Source organism: Nanorana parkeri, unplaced genomic scaffold (assembly GCF_000935625.1).
Source record: "Nanorana parkeri isolate BGI_ZX_2015 unplaced genomic scaffold, ASM93562v1 scaffold27, whole genome shotgun sequence".
Lineage (NCBI taxonomy): Eukaryota > Metazoa > Chordata > Amphibia > Anura > Dicroglossidae > Nanorana > Nanorana parkeri.
In genome coordinates, this window is record NW_017306295.1 from 2,114,602 (window position 1) to 2,120,561 (window position 5,960).

Genomic DNA, 5,960 nt, shown 5'->3' on the forward strand with positions numbered 1-5,960 from the left:
ACCGAACAGCAGCGAGTAGCCTGCCGGAGGTTCGGCTTAGCCGATCCAGATGTTGGATCGGCGGAGTCGACCTCCTTCTGCACTTCGGGTCGGCCGAACATGCAGAGCATGTTCAGCCGACCCGAAGCCACACGAAGCAAGCCGATGTACGGCCGATTTCAGCCGATGTACGGCTGAAATCAGCCGTACCAGCCTGAAGTGAATAGCCGAACAGTGTTCGGCTCACTTCACTTCAGATCGGTCATTCACTCGGCTGCCCTCGGCAGCTTCGTGAATAGACCCCTGAATGTTATTGAAACTGTGGAGAGTGACTAAACTAATATACACCTAGACTGTTGCTCAACTGTGGCACAAAACAATTCAAGCACTGGTTCCAACAATAAAACCTCACATCCACTCAGGATTAACTGTCAGCTGTTTTGTTGTTCCTCAAAGACTGCATACATACTGTGCCCTAGTGTTACTAACCCATCACTACTATCTCTGCAGCTGTGATCCACAACCAGCTAGACCAGTAGGGCCTGAGCGTTACAATCGCCTGCTGTTTAAAACGATACCAAGAACACGGCTGCAGCAGCGGATGATGTGTATTTACGTGAACCCGCATGAAGTGGTTAAAGCAGCACTCAGACTAGGTAGTAGGAGGGAGTTTTCAGAGACAAATAAATTCCTGCATTTACATGTGCTGACAAGGAGCATGCTGACAGAAATATAGAGCAGAGAGATGGCCTTTCTGTTGCTGCTCCTTCACTTTTCAAACTCTACTCTGTTGCTGCTCCTTCACTATCCAATCAAAAGGCTGCCAGGGAGGAGACTAAGCTGTGTTGTTTAGCTGCAACAAAGAAAAGTCTGGTCATCAGGCTGGCTTTGGAAATCTAAAAACTTAATTGACAGAAATATAAATCCTCTGTCAGGTAAAATTCTTCCTATATATAGGTTTTTAACTGTGTATTTAGCTTTCTGTCTGTAGTTTAGTTTTAAGACTCCATTCACACCTGTAAGTTAGGGTGAGATTAGGGATTCCTGCATCCGAAACTTGAGTTTTCCTACAGCAGGAATCCCTAATCTGCCATAAACAAGTGGCAGCTGTCACCCATTCAAGTTAATGATCGGATGACAGCCGATGTACGTAAACGCCGGCACACCACGTGCGGTTAGAAATCAGTCACTCTCCCTGGACGCATCGATCAGGCGTCTAGGGAGAGTGATTTCATATCAATACATTTACAATGGCCAAACCCAAATTAGATAATGAATGTATTCCTAGAGGCCTCCAAAAATATCCTGACATAGTTGAAGGTGCAAGCCTGGGCATCGCCATAGGAGCAAGACATTTATGTGGCCACACAAACAAATTTAGGATGGTGCATGAGGCTGTTTTTTGCAGCTGCAAGCAATGATGCTTGGCTTGCTTGAAAATATGCTTGAAAATGCCCTGTACACAGTCACTAGGATGATGTAGGTATAGGCAAGATTGTCCAGAAGTTACAAATCAAGATTCAGTAATGTTTGTGCATGAATATTTGAAACTGCATCCCATAGGTTTTAGGGATCCCTGATAATAGGTCTCAGGGAGGAGACTTGGTAAATCATGGATGTAGTTTATTATTATCACTATTTTAAAAATCACAACCTGAATTGTCATTAGACTCAAATAAGAACTGACTGTCATGGTCCAGTTACTAATCAGCTTAAAAATTTACATTTTATATAAAGGCATAACTGATTATCCATATGTCTTGACTTAACAGGTTTCTTAGGTAGGCCTTCATACTATATATCGGTTATAAATGTTACTAAATTAATAGATCATATATAAGAAAACCTAACTGGTGAGTAGCCAGCATTTGTTATAACCCATCCTTTACCTCATTTGGCATGCCTCTCATGCAGTGTTTTAGAATTCTGTACTGAATTCAGGCTTAAGACCAAATTTAAGATTATAAATATAGATTTAGGTAATGCTTGTCTTGTCTTTAATACAATTGCACTTAGTCTTGGCTTGGTTAGTAAAGACTAATGGCTTATCTTCTAGAGCAGGGACACCAGAACAATACCTGTCAGTCATGTTTATACACTTTGATGCATGTGACAGATGCAAACATCACACAATTTTGCATGTTTGTTACACACTCTCACAAAACTCTTTGTTGGTCTTACAATCTGTCTTATTAATTATACTTAGATAGTTCAAAAGGCAGGATATCTTTTAGGGTTATAAAAGAGAGCACTCTCAGCTAGATGCCATTCCTTTAGAGCTAAAATATATAAAACTGCATTGGATATTATCTGAACTTTTGATTTGTGATACATTCCATTTTGATAAGCCAAACATGGACTGCTGTGTCTCTGGTCACTGACAAGTAAGGCCCTATTGGCATGAATTGCCAAAGTCAGCAGAATATCAATCCAGGCCTGCGGTAAGATCCGCTCCTAGCTCTAATCTTTATTCTTCATCTTTCACACATATCAGGTGGATGAAATAAATCTGAGTATATGCAATGGTAACAATGGCGTACTACTAACTCACATATAGAGCCTGGACAGGGTGCCAGATGCCCGTAGCCCTGAAATGCGTGTGAAGTGAAAGATAATTCCGGAACAAGAACAGCAGACGTCCTCCCACAAACTCTATAATGCTACAACAGCTAGCCAAAGTGTATTTTCTGGAGCTGTTTTTGCATGGATCAGTTAAGACAAGCTAATGCCCGCCAAAGCATCTGCACACTTAGGCACACTCCCCCATGTTCATGGCTAATGCAGGAGTCATGGTAGTACCAACAGGTGGTCAAGAGGATTCAGAGAAATCCACATGAGAATCAGCAAAGCAAAATGTCAGAAGGAGGACCAAATGTTGACTGCCAAATGTCTCGCTAGATGATTCCATTACAGGTAGGTCTCTAACACTTCCCAATATTTCGTCCTTCAAATCCATTGAATAGGCAGGAAATAAGGATAAAGCAATAACCAGTCTGTGTCTTGTTTGCGCAGGCTTCTTTTTTCTTAAATTTCCTCCATTTGTGAATAAACTAGGTTTTTGAAGAAATACAGTAAATATGCCTTAGTTTATATCTTCCTAAAAAAAACAAGTGCCCTTCTTTGCTCTTTTTTCTCTTGCCAACAAATGAGGCTGGATTAAAAGGTGGTGAACATACACTATATTGCCAAAAGTATTGGAACACCCCTCCAAACCATTGGATTCAGGTGTTCCGTGAAATTTCATGCTACTAAATATTGCACGGTCAACTGTTAGTGGTATTATAACAAAGTGGAAGCAACTGAGAACAACAGCAACTCAGCCATGAAGTGCTAGGCCACGAAAATTACAGAGCGGGGTCAGCACATGCTAAAGCGCACAGTGTTCAGAAGTCGCCAACTGTCTGCAGAGTCAATAGCTACAGACCTCCAAACTTCGTGTGGCCTTTGGATTTGCACAACAACAAGAGAGCTTCATGGAATGGGTTTCCATGGCCGAGCAGCTGCATCCAAGCCTCACATCACCAAGTGCAATGCAAAGCGTTGGATGCAGTGGTGTAAAGCACACCGCCACTGGACTCTAGAGAAGTGGAGACGTGTTTTCTGGAGTGACGAATCACATTTCTCTGTCTGGCAATCCGATGGACGTGTCTGGGTTTGGTGGTTGCCTGGAGAATGATACTTGCCTGACTGCATTGTGCCAAGTGTAAAGTTTGGTGATGGGGGGATTATGGTGTGGGGTTGTTTTTCAGGGGTTGGGCTTGGCCCCTTAGTTCCAGTGAAGGGAACTCTTAAGGCATCAGCATACCAAGACATTTTGGACAATTTCATGCTCCCAACTTTGTGGGAACAGTTTGGGGATGGCCCCTTCCTGTTTCAACATGACTGCGCACCAGTGCACAAAGCAAAGTCCATAAAGACATGGATGAGCGAGTTTGGGGTGGAGGAACTTGACTGGCCTGCACAGAGTCCTGACCTCAACCCAATAGAACATATTTGGGATGAATTAGAGCGGAGACTGCAAACCAGGCCTTCATGTCCAACATCAGTACCTGATCTCACAAATGCGCTTCTGGGAGAATGGTCAAACATTCCCATAGACACACTCCGAAACCTTGTAGACAGCCTTCCCAGAAATGTTGAAGCTGTTATAGCTGCACAGGGTGAGCCAACTCAATATTGAACCCTACGGACTAAGACTGGGATGCCATTAAAGTTCATGTGCGTGTAAAGGCAAGCGTCCCAATACTTTTGGCAATATAGTGTATGTTAATAGTAGGTTTAAGCTGGCTATAAAGTGAGCGAAATTCGGGTGGAGCCAGGTGAAAAACCGTCAGTCAAACAGCATGTGCATCTGGTTCCAGGCACTGTTCACGTATTTTGACACCAAGCGTGGCTCGACTGTCAAAATACAAAACCACAGCAGAAGATTCTCCCATCCACTCTGTTTAACATGGATATAGGAATCTGTTCAGCCCGAAAGCTATACCCAGTTTTTGTGTCACCAATATACTGATTGAAAATGGCTTTTGCAAAGTGTGACCTATCAATTCCAAAAACGTGCACTGTTAAAAATAGCTAATACTTTGAAGGCTCAACATTTTTATTAACACAGAAATTCAGTAGGGGTTATACAAGAAATAGATTTGTTAGCTTAAAAAAATTAGCATTTCTGTTATTCGGCTGTGACCCTCCAAAAAACAATTCATAATGGTTTAAAGTGCACCTGCAGTTTCCTATTCAGGGCAAAGTAACAGGTTCACCGGATAGCCTGCTTGCACTGTTGCAGACGCCATACTTGCCTTCTCCATGTTTCCCTGCAACTCTGATTGCAAGATAAAGCACTTGATACTTCTGAGTATTTAACAACTTTCTCACCTTCCTCCAACATTGCAGCATTTGATGACTGAGCAGCCAATAACCAGGCCCTGAGCAAGGGTCAGTATCACACATTGTCACAGGTAAAGTTCTTGATATACCAGTTACTGGACCTTTGGAAGCTACTTCATATCAAACCAGCCCTTCCCAGCATTGAACTTATATAATGCTATCATTGGTTTACTGTTAGCAATTTAAAGAAGAACTCTAGGTAAAACTTTTATTAACTGCTTGTTTTTGCTTAGGTTCTAAAAAAAGTTATATTCACCCAATACTCTAAACTGGCTTGCTCTTAGCCTGGTCTTCCAGCCTCTCTCCCCCTCCTCTGCAGTGTCTAAAGTTCTATAAATAATCACGTTCTATACACTGTGGGGGGAATTTATCAAAACTGAGCAGACAAAATCTGGAACAGATTTGCACTGCAGCCAATCAGCTTCTCTCACTCATTTTCACATCTTAGCTGAGAAAACTGAAGAGAGATGCTGATGGGTTGCCATGGGCAACTGCTCCAGATTCTCTCTGCTCCAGTTTTGATAAATTCCCCCCTGTGTATAGATGTGAGAACACATTCTCATGCTGCAGCGTAGGAGGGGACAGGCTTCAGAGACTGGAGAAGCAGGAAGTCAGGTCAACAATTCGGGTAAGTATAACGTTTTTAGCACCTAGGCAAAAACAAGCAGTTAACTCTTGCAGTGCGGGGGTAGCCACACTGCAAAGATTAATAAAAGTTTTCCCCTGTTCTTCTTTCAACCTGTTGCTACCCACACATGAATGAAACCTCATGAATTCAACAAAAGTTAGGGGAGATACTGAAGGACAGACAGCAATGAGTTGCCAATAGGTTTGGATACAGTGCACACTGTAATAAATGGTTATTGGATCTATATATAATTGGGCTACATGAAAAGACTGTTAGGGGTCTATATATATTGTTTTTACACATAATTCACACAACATTTTCACCCAGGAGTCACACATTTTCAACTGAATTCAATTATAAAATTGTGTGAAACCTGGGTGAAAGTTGTATAAATCTTGGGTGAAAACAGTTATAACTAAGCCAGTTAGTGAGGGATGTAAGTGTGGATGTGGGACCTTAGGAGTTA